We start from the raw sequence: 12493 nt of genomic DNA on the forward strand, positions 1-12493 counted from the left end.
ATCTCTTCTAGTTTCGGAGATATCGCGACTTTTATAAAAAAGAAGTTGAACTTGAATTTTTTATAAAAATGATCTCGAATTTTTGCCAGATTTCCTCTATTTCTTCTAGTTTCGTGATATCGCGACTTTTATAAAAATGAAGTTGAGCTTGAATTTTTTATAAAAATGATCTCGAATTTTTGCCAGATTTGCTCTATCTCTTCTAGTTTCGCAGATATCGCGACTTTTATAAAAAAGAAGTTGAACTTGAATTTTTTATAAAAATGATCTCGAATCTTTGCCAGATTTGCCTATCTCTTCTAGTTTCGGAGATATCACGACTTTTATAAAAATGAAGTTGAACTTGAATTTTTTATAAAAATGATCTCGAATTTTTGCCAGATTTCCTCTATTTCTTCTAGTTTCGGAGATATCGCGACTTTTATAAAAATGAAGTTGAACTTGAATTTTTTATAAAAATGATCTCGAATCTTTGCCAGATTTGCCTATCTCTTCTAGTTTCGGATATATCACGACTTTTATAAAAATGAAGTTGAACTTGAATTTTTTATAAAAATGATCTCGAATTTTTGCCAGATTTCCTCTATTTCTTCTAGTTTCGGAGATATCGCGAATTTTACAAAAATGTTCTCGAATTTTTGCCAGATTTGCTCTATCTCTTCTAGTTTCAGAGATATCGCGAATTTTACAAAAATGTTCTCGAATTTTTGCCAGATTTGCTCTATCTCTTCCAGTTTCGGAGATATCGCGGATTTTACAAAAATGTTCCCGAATTTTTGCCAGATTTGCTCTATCTCTTCTAGTTTCAGAGATATCGCGAATTTTACAAAAATGTTCTCGAATTTTTGCCAGATTTGCTCTATCTCTTCTAGTTTCGGAGATATCGCGACTTTTATAAAAATGAAGTTGAACTTGATTTTTTTATAAAAATGATCTCGAATTTTTGCCAGATTTGCTCTATCTCTTCTAGTTTCAGAGATATCGCGAATTTTACAAAAATGTTCTCGAATTTTTGCCAGATTTGCTCTACCTCTTCTAGTTTCGGAGATATCGCGACTTTTATAAAAATGAAGTTGAACTTGATTTTTTTATAAAAATGATCTCGAATTTTTGCCAGATTTGCTCTATCTCTTCTAGTTTCGGAGATATCGCGACTTTTATAAAAATGAAGTTGAACTTGATTTTTTTATAAAAATGATCTCGAATTTTTGCCAGATTTGCTCTGTCTCTTCTAGTTTCGGAGATATCGCGACTTTTATAAAAATGAAGTTGAACTTGAATTTTAAAAAAAATGATCTTGAGTTTTTGCCAGATTTGCTCTATCTCTTCTAGTTTCAGAGATATCGCGAATTTTACAAAAATGTTCTCGAATTTTTGCCAGATTTGCTCTATCTCTTCTAGTTTCAGAGATATCGCGGATTTTACAAAAATGTTCTCGAATTTTTGCCAGATTTGCTTTATCTTTTCTAGTTTCGGAGATATCGCGACTTTTATAAAAATGAAGTTGAACTTGATTTTTTTATAAAAAATGATCTCGAATTTTTGCCAGATTTGCTCTACCTCTTCTAGTTTCGGAGATATCGCGACTTTTATAAAAATGAAGTTGAACTTGATTTTTTTATAAAAAATGATCTCGAATTTTTGCCAAATTTGCTCTACCTCTTCTAGTTTCGGAGATATCGCGACGTTGTATAAAAATGAAGTTGAACTTGAATTTTTTATAAAAAAAAGATCTTGAATTTTTGCCAGATTTGCTCTATCTCTTCTAGTTTCAGAGATATCGCGAATTTTACAAAAATGTTCTCGAATTTTTGCCAGATTTGCTCTATCTCTTCTAGTTTCAGAGATATCGCGAATTTTACAAAAATGTTCCCGAATTTTTGCCAGATTTGCTCTATCTCTTCTAGTGTCAGAGATATCGCGGATTTTACAAAAATGTTCTCGAATTTTTGCCAGATTTGCTCTATCTCTTCTAGTTTCAGAGATATCGCGGATTTTACAAAAATGTTCCCGAATTTTTGCCAGATTTGCTCTATCTCTTCTAGTTTCAGAGATATCCCGGATTTTACAAAAATGTTCCCGAATTTTTGCCAGATTTGCTCTATCTCTTCTAGTTTCAGAGATATCGCGAATTTTACAAAAATGTTCTCGAATTTTTGCCAGATTTGCTCTATCTCTTCTAGTGTCAGAGATATCGCGGATTTTACAAAAATGTTCTCGAATTTTTGCCAGATTTGCTTTATCTCTTCTAGTTTCGGAGATATCGCGACTTTTATAAAAATGAAGTTGAACTTGAATTTTTTATAAAAATGATCTCGAATTTTTGCCAGATTTGCTCTACCTCTTCTAGTTTCAGAGATATCGCGACGTTGTATAAAAATGAAGTTGAACTTGAATTTTTTATATAGTTTCGGAGATATCGCGACTTTTATAAAAATGAAGTTGAACTTGAATTTTTTATAAAAAAAATGATCTTGAATTTTTGCCAGATTTGCTCTATCTCTTCTAGTTTCAGAGATATCGCGAATTTTACAAAAATGTTCTCGAATTTTTGCCAGATTTGCTCTATCTCTTCTAGTTTCAGAGATATCGCGGATTTTACAAAAATGTTCTCGAATTTTTGCCAGATTTGCTCTATCTCTTCTAGTTTCGGAGATATCGCGACGTTGTATAAAAATGAAGTTGAACTTGAATTTTTTATAAAAATGATCTCGAATTTTTGCCAGATTTGCTCTACCTCTTCTAGTTTCGGAGATATCGCGACGTTGTATAAAAATGAAGTTGAACTTGAATTTTTTATAAAAGTGATCTCGAAGTTTTGCCAGATTTGCTCTATCTCTTCTAGTTTCAGTGATATCGTGAATTTTGTTTTTCAAAATAGTCAGGCTTAATCCCATAGTCGTTGTTTAAATATTTTATTAAAACAACTTTAATTTTATTAGAGGGAAAAAATTTGAGCTAGCAATTGACACTTGGGTATAAAAAGTTTCTTGTTGAAAAACAAGAATAAGGGAACTGATGAAGATCTGTGGCGAGATCTGAAACTATAGTATTCCCTGCCTTACCCCTTGGTAAACATCACCAAATTTTTCCCCACTAATCAAATTAAAGTTGTTTTAATAAAATATTTAAACAACGACTATGGGATTAAGCCTGACTATTTTGAAAAACAAAATAGAAGTCGTCATCCTAAACAAAAAACGCCAACCCTCATAATCGTGAATTTTACAAAAATGATCTCGAATTTTTGCCAGATTTGCTCCACCTCTTCTAGTTTCGGAGATATCGCGACTTTTATAAAAATGAAGTTGAACTTGAATTTTTTATAAAAATAAAAAAGTGTCAGTCGGCTTTGCCGACAGATATATACCCTCAGACAGTGTGAAGCAAACTTTCACCTACGGACAGATCGAATGTATTAAGAGTCCCTTCAGAATTTTGTGGCCCTTTTTGGACATTTTGACTTGCCGACAAAAATGTGAATTAGGAATTAACTGCACTAAGACACAAATGTTGAACTTTTGTGGGGGAGGTACCCTTAGGGAGGACCGATATGAGCCATTTTAGAAGTTAAACTCAATTTTGACAAAATATAACGAGATCCGAAGTTTGGGCCAAATTGGTTGCCCCATTCAAGTGATATCTTCCTAGCATTTTAGTGACATTTTTTAAATATTGGGGAGAAGTACCGGATGTTGTGGACCGGTATTGCCCCATGAAACTAAGTTTGGATATAATATGACGAAGACCAAATATTGGACCAAATCGGTTGAACAGTTCGAGAGTTATCGTGCTCTCCGACCGCTATATACGATGACATAGGGATTTTTTACACCTTTCGGGCTGTTTTCCCAAGAAATATGGACTTGCCCCTGAAAAAACTGTTCCCGTCGTAATGAAGGTAGCGAATGGAAATCGCTTCACCAAAAATCAAAGAGATTCGAGAGCAGGTCTTAAAGTGAACGTATCCGAAATTTTGTGTGAGAGGTTCTAGAAGGAGTGGACCGAGTGAGTCCATATTGGAACCTCATCTTAGTCTGGTTGAACTCTTGCTATCTGCAAAGTATGTATCAATTCGGCTACTTCCTTCAAGAGTTGTCGTGCGCACTAATTTTCGAACTTTTGTGGGGGAGGTACCTGAAGGAGTGGACCGATATGGCTTATCTTCGAAATTAAACTATGTTTGGACAGAATATTACGAAGGCCAAATTTTGGACCGAATCGGCAGATCCGTTCGAGAGTTATCTTGTGCTCTAACCACTACACACGTTGTCATAGGGGCTTTTTGCATCTTTCAGGCTATTTTCTCAAGAAGTAGGAGTTTGCCCCTTATGAAACTTGTACCGCCGTATGGGGTGCCGTGAATACAAGTCGCTAAAACAAAAATCAAAGCGATTCGAGAGATGGCCCTAAACTGAACTTTTCCGAAATTTTGTGTGGGAGGTACCCGAAGGAGTAGACCGATTGAGTCCATATTGAAACATTATCTAAGTCTGGTACAAGTTTCACGATGTGCAAAGTATGGACCAAATCGGTCACTCCCTTTAAAAGTTATCGCGCGCACAAATTTTCGGAACATTTTCGAACTTTTGTGTGGGAGGTACCAGAAGGAGTGGACCGATATAGCCTGTCTTCGAACTTAAACTAAGTTTGGGAAAAATATTACGAAAGCCAAAATTTGAACCGAATCGGTTCATCCGTTTGAGAGTTATCGTGCGCTCCAGCCAGCCAGACAGACGGACGGACATTGTTCAATCGACTCCAAATTGTCTGAAACACATTTCGTCCAAACATACTTGGGGTCCAAAACCATTATTCAGATGAGGCACATTTTGCCCGTATGAAAGTGTATATACCCTTCTATATTGCAACGAAAATTTACATTTGAAATCTATTTTCCCCATATAAGCGAACTGATTATGAAAGATAGACTTCTGGCCTTTTCATTGATACAAATTGGGATGCTGTATGTGTTCAAATATCTCATATATTGAAAAATTTTTAAAAAAAAAAGTAAGGAAAGGATCAAAGTCGGACGGGGCCGACTATATGATACCCTACACCACTGTGAATATGTAACATATAAATCGGAGCTATATCCAGATATTAACCGATTTTGATATAATTTGGCACATTTATTTCCAGACCGAATTCAGTCACACATTCCAAATATCATTGAAATCGGACTTATATATTGTGCTTGGAACAGAAAATACACGAAATCGGCCGAAAATATATATGGGTGCTATATCCAAATCTGAACCGATTTCGATATAATTTGGCACATTTATTTCTAGACTGAATTCAGTCACTCATTCCAAATTTCATCGAAATCGGAAATATATATTGTGCTTGGAACAGAAAATACACGAAATCGGCCGAAAATATATATGGGTGCTATATCCAAATCTGAACCGATTTCGATATAATTTGGCACATTTATTTCTAGACTGAATTCAGTCACTCATTCCAAATTTCATCGAAATCGGAAATATATAGCGTGTTTGGTACAGAAAATACGTGAAATCGGCCGAAAATATATATGGGAGCTATATCCAAATCTGAACCGATTTCTATATAATTTGGCACATTTATTTCTAGACTGAATTCGGCCACACATTCCAAATTTCATCGAAATCGGAAATATATAGCGTGTTTGGTACAGAAAATACGTGAAATCGGCCGAAAATATATATGGGAGCTATATCCAAATCGGAACCGATTTCGATATAATTTGGCACACTTATTTCTAGACCGAATTCAGTCAAACATTCCAAATTTCATCAATATCGGACGTATATAGCGTGTTTGGTGCAGCAAATACGTGAAATCGGGCGAACATACATATATATGAGAGCTATATCCAAATCGGAACCGATTTCGATATAATTTAGCTCATTTATTTCTAGACTGAATTCAGTCACACATTCCAAATTTCATCGAAATCGGACAAATATAGCGTGTGTGGTACAGGAAATACGTGAAATCGGCCGAAAATATATATGGGAGCTATATCCAAATCCGGACCGATTTCAATATAACTTTGCAAACTTATTTGTAGACAAAATTCAGTCACACATTCAAAATTTCATCAAAATTGGACGTATATAGCGTGTTTGGTGCAACAAATACGTGAAATCGGGCGAAAATATATATGGGAGCTATATCCAAATCTGAACCGATTTTCACCAAAAGCAATAGCGTTCTTTTTATGGCTAAAAAAGTTGTAGTCCCCAAATTTCAGCTGAATCGGACAAAAAATGCGACCTGTATGTTGCGAACATGGGTCTAGTTCCCTATTGTTTTCACGGTGATTCTGAAAGCTCTGATGATAAACTTCCTAAACGCAGGAAGACATTACATGCTGACGATTCTACATGGTTTGCAGACAAAAACAAAAGATGCAGGGAGTTGGGGCAGAAATACCTGGGAAGACAAAAAGGAACAATATTTGGGATTAGAATGTAGCTAAGAAACCACGTACATTAACAAAATTAATCATGAAATTTAATTAAAGGAAAAGGTCGTAAGGCAAAAATACAGGGTCGTAAGTACAACGTGTCATGTTTTATATTAAATATTAGCCGAACCTGTCCACGTTGCTGGCCCTTGAAACAGTTAATGTTACCTTTTCTTATGTCAATTATATTTTTTTGCATCACAAATTAGTTGGGATATGCAAGTGACTATCAATAATAAGAACGTCGTTAAATTCGGCCAGGCCGAACTTGTTATACCCTCCACCATGAGCTGTATTAAATTTTAATACAATTAGTTTCCTTTCATTTATGAATTGACTAAATACCAAATTTCAGCAATTTCGTTAAAACAATGTGGCTAACCTTCAAAATACTGAAATTCGGGAGGCACCGTTCTATGGGGCTATATGAAGTTTTATACCCCAAACGAAGAATTCGTTATACATAACATCTGGAATTTCCATTGATTTGTAGCATATTTAAGAAAGTGGGAGTGGTCGGGTCTTATAGCTAAAATATGTACCCAGGATTGGAGAAACGGAATCGTTCGTAAATTTTATATATATAGCGCATTTCAAAAATAGGGCATAGGTGTAACCCTCTCCTCCGAAATTCAACAAAATATATAAACTCCTTCCACCAAGGGACATCCCTGTGCATAATCTGAAAATTACATGGAATAAGTACTTAGGGTTGAAGATTCAACAACCGTTGCCTCGCATATTATTTTTTGACCGATACTTTCATAACTTTTGCATAAAAACGTTTTTTAAAAAATAGAGCCTGCCCCCGCCCCCTTCGAAATTCAAAAAAAAAAATATAAAACCTACTTTCACCTCGGTGTTCCTTGTACATTCTCTTAAATTTAAAAAAAAATCGGTTCAACCGTTTTTGAGTCTATATAAGATTTCACCCAAATAATAATTATCTCAACACCATGCAAGCTTATTCTTTGTCTTAAACTCAAATCATTCTTAAACCATTTCACACCATTCGATCATAACCAACATCTAATGGGGTCACTTCTGGTCGGAACCCGACCTCTCCACAAAATTTCGTGACGATCGGTCCAAAATTGAGGCCTGGAGTTTTATTACAATTGTTAATGGATGGACGGACGCACATAGCTAGATCGCTTTATCTCGTCAAGATATGAAAAAATGGAGAGGGGAGGAGGTCAACGACGAATACTTCGCGATGTTACACGAATATTGGACCAAACAAACTTATAATACCCGTTCCACATTGTTTTGTAAAGTATAAATATTTTATTTTAAAAACTTCCGTAAATTGTAGGAAAAGGTCGTAAGTTCCTACAAAAATACAAAACTGTACAAGGAAAAGGTCGTAAGTCCAAAGATATCCAATTATCTCCCAAACGCGACGGAATTTTATCAAACAAAGTACAGGTATTGTAGCGGAATAAATAAACGAAGAATTCTGCCTTTACCACCATAATAAAATCTTTAATACAGAAAGCGCTGGAATGTTTTTTCTTCCTCCTGAAAAATTTATTGAGAGGGACTTACGACCTTTTCCGACGGAGCAGACGATATGTATGTTTTATTTATATGAGAATAAAAACCGCTATAACTTTTGCCCGCATTGGCTAATTTTGTGAACGCGAACAGATTTGAAACCAGAATTTTTTCTTTAACCTCTGTAACACAAATTGTAAATGTGCTCGCAAAAAAAAATTAAAATTTTTTCAAACGGAATTGCAAAGGAAATTTGCATGGTTTAATTATAAAGGTTAGCTAAAGCTTCCTATCAATTTAATTTTTTTTCTTTCGACTGTTCCTAAAACGTCAAAACAATATACACAATCTTTGTATGTGTGTGTGATGTTTGAATAATATGCCAACAATTTTAAAAACAATAGAATTCAATGATTTTCAAAATTGTTTTTAGAACCATGGTTTAATTATAAAGGTTAGCTAAAGCTTCCTATCAATTTAATTTTTTTTCTTTCGACTGTTCCTAAAACGTCAAAACAATATACACAATCTTTGTATGTGTGTGTGATGTTTGAATAATATGCCAACAATTTTAAAAACAATAGAATTCAATGATTTTCAAAATTGTTTTTAGAACATTTGTATGGAAGAAATCCTTCAGCTTATTATTGAAACAAACATTTTATCATATCCACAACTCGATTATGTGGAGAAACCTTGGCCCTTCATTCATTTTTCGCGTTTTTTATAAAATGCTCAAAATTGGTATTTTGTAAACAAACCCACTTGTTGCCTTTTTGTTTACTAATTTTGAAGTTTTATGAATTCAGGAAAAACAAGGGCTCTATAGATTTTTTTCATTTAAATCTACCTTTTTACTTATACCATGGAAATTTGGTTTTTACCATATGGGGATTTATGATTGAAATCTGACACTTTTTCAAAAAATGATTTTTGATTTCCATTTTTGCCATGGTGATGCTTCTCATCAGCAAAACATTTTAGTACATTTTCAGATTTTTTTCTGACTAACGCACTGTGCGCGAAATTCAAATCTATCGTGGAAAAAGTCCGAAAATTGACCAAGAGCTAAGTAAAAATCATTAATGCAGTATTTCATCAAACTGGTAGACCTAAAAATAACGATCAGTATTGCATTTAATGGTTATTGGCCGTAATAACGGTACATTTACTAGGAGTTTTTATGTAAGTAATAAAATGGACTTTTCTTGATAACTTGTATGTCAACGAGTCTCGGTCCACACTAGCGTGAATTTCATGAAAAAATTTATGAAATTAGGTGTTCTTAAATCGAATTCCCCACTACAGCAATTTTATGATTTTACTCTACTATGGACGTCGATCTAGAGACGCATAATTTCATATCAAAATTTCATTGAAATTACTGTAGTGTGGCCCGGGACCAAGTAATATAGACAAATGAAAATAAAGATGACCATAATTTAATTTTTTCACATAGTTTGGAAGTAAATACTCTGAAAAAATCTTTGAACATTTATATGAAATTTTTTCTACTTAGGGCATTTTGATTAAAGTGCAACTTATGCGAAACATCGGAAACTATCGGACTTTTTAATATTAAATTACATACTCCGAGGTATCTACTCCAAAAATATCGTCTGCCCTTTTGGCCTTTTTCTTGTTATCAACCATTTACGTAATTTAAAGTAGGGCATTTGTATGGGCGATATACCAAAACGTGAACCCAATAATGAATAATGTTTGGTGTGTAGATGTTTTGTCTATTAAAACCACGAAAACAAATTTTCAGCCATTTCCGATGGGAAGAGTTGCTAAAACCTTCTTAGTTCTGGAAATCGTGAGATACCTATATATGGATACTATATCAACACGTGGATTTACGTCGAACATTTTGTGTGCACTTAGAATGTGAAGACTACCTTTAAAATAACTAAAATCTTGGGGCTAGACCAAAACGTAGACCTTTAGCCCCCATAATTGGAAATAATGTTATATACCCCCTGAAGACCTAAATACCAAAATACAGCAAAATTAACAGTGAAATGTGGTCCACATAACCAAAATATGTACCTTATATGCGAAGGTACCGTTGCGAAGATGATAAGCTTTAACGGCGAGCTATATTCTAGATTTGGGTAATCTAGTTCCTTGTACTAGTTCCAAAACGTGTGATGTTAAGTATACGCAGTTTGTTAATAAAAATGTGGGCCGTTGGAACTGCGAAGTGAACTAGATAGTTCCATATACATAGTTCCTTTGGCACAACTCTACTATATTCGCCATACTCAGTGTAATCATACCTATACATATAAGTAACATATGGTAAAAACCAAATTTCCTTTACAATTCTATTTTAAAAAATGATTTTTTTTTTTTGCGAGCTCATTTTCGATTTTTTGTATAGAGGTTAAGGAAAAAATTCTTGTTTCGAATCTGTTCGCGTTAACAAAGTTGGCCGATGCGCGCAAATGTTATAGCGGATTTTATTCTCTTATAAAGAAAAAATATTTTAAAATATCTTATTTGTTGTATTGAGTAAATTTATACTATATAAGTAACAGCATTTGATATCCATCCGTAGAATGCAAGATAATTTCTAAAATTTATTTTATTTTCGCGGAAAATAAAAAAAAATAAAAAAATCTGGGAGCAAATCCAAATTATCCTGCCCCAGAGTCCGTATAATCCTCTAAAAAATAAATTAAAAATACGTACAGAATCTAGACAACGCATAAAAATTATGAAACCAAAGTTATAAACATTGGTTAGGTTTTTTTAAGAAAATTCACGCATCAAATTTTTGCATTTAGACTCCAATTACTAGGATACTGTAAGGAGCACACTCATGAGATATACATTAAACGACGTAGAATCACGAGTTCTATAATCCTATTATGAGTTTGGAATACAATCTTGTTGCGCGTCCGGATTATTAAAATATTCAAAAAACCCCGAAATTCCGGCTTCAAAATGTCAGCATCAATTTTAGATGAATGCAGTGGATATATCGAAAAATCATACACTAGTATCATGTTGCCCATGGAGTATTCTTTGAGTCTTCCTTTAGGCATTGGTCTATAAAATGTAAGGTAAAGCCAGAAATCGGAAGTGAGCATAAAAAACTTGTTGGCTTCAACCCACTTTTACCCATTTTTCTACATTGATGCCAATATATCTTCCAGGAAAATTAATTTTAATGGTCGACATTATGGGATACTTCCTAAAACACTTAATTTTAAAGAATTTCAGTCATACTATATAGAATATGTTAACATTTTGCCAATTCTGAATGGGTGAAACTCGAGTTCATCGATTGTAAAACATTTTTGTTTTTTACCATATCCTCCTTTATTAATTAAAATTAAAGTTTGTTTAGTTTTATTAAGAATTTAATTAACAATTAAACAAATATGATGTTTGATATTTTACAACAATTACATATCTTAAAATCTGATGCAGCAAAGTTTTTTGCATTGGATAGTGAATAGCTGAGAGAATATTTACAACCTCAACAAAGTAAAACCTACATTTTAGTCAGCAGAGTGTATGTAATCGATACAATGGAAAACATTTCGCAATTTTATAGTCTGATTTTTTGACTTTCGCGCCGCTATATCAGGATTTCGACCAGTGTGCGTGGGCTTGGATGCAATTTTCGCGATTTAATCATTTTTTAACAATGATTGTACTCTTCGATTATTGCACTGAAATGGCTGAAATGTAGTCTTCTTTGGGGCTACAAAGCTTTTCCCTAGAAATATGGCAGTACAGGTCCACATTTTGATATAGCCCTCTTAGAACGGTACCGGCCGAATTGCGGTATTTTGAATAATTTAAAATCATTAAAATCAATCATGGCTGAAATTTTGTAATGAGTCTTTTTTTAGGGCTACAAAACTTTCTCCCAGAAATATTTTCAGTACAGGTCGACCTTTTCATATAGACCCCATAGAACGGCACCGCCCGATTCTCGGTATTTTATGATTTTAGCCTCATTATCGCACTGAATTGCTTGAAAATTAGTAGTTAGTCTTCTTTGGGGCTTCAAAACTTTCCCCCAGAAATTTTTGCAGTGCAGGTCCACTATAATGCTAGCCGCATTACCCTATATTAAATCAAGGTTTTAGCCACACCTTGAAAATACCGGGAATCTGGCGGTATCGCTCTATATACCGCCCGAATCTCGGTATTTTTAAGGTGTTAGTGCGTAAAATTCGATATGCAGTCTTCGTTGGGGATTTACAACATTCCACGTTTTGATATAGACCCCATAGAAAATACATCGGTATTTTGAAAGATTTAGCCACATTTTCTAAATAATATGACCGAAATTTAGTATGGGCTTCATTGTGGGCACAGACAGATCCTATAGAAGAGGTACGCCCGCCGTATGCCAACAGCCATGCAGCCACTCCTTAAAGTGTGTTCTGCTTTACGGCAGTGATGGCCATCAACAACAACTTTCCTATGCCCGCGGGCATACGACACACACGAACACTGTAAACACATTCGTTCGGTTAACGCATTGTTTACGTTTCCACTCACACTAGCGCA

The sequence above is a fragment of the Musca autumnalis genome, unplaced genomic scaffold (assembly GCF_047663935.1).
Source record: "Musca autumnalis isolate F117 unplaced genomic scaffold, ASM4766393v1 scaffold_4, whole genome shotgun sequence".
NCBI lineage: Eukaryota > Metazoa > Arthropoda > Insecta > Diptera > Muscidae > Musca > Musca autumnalis.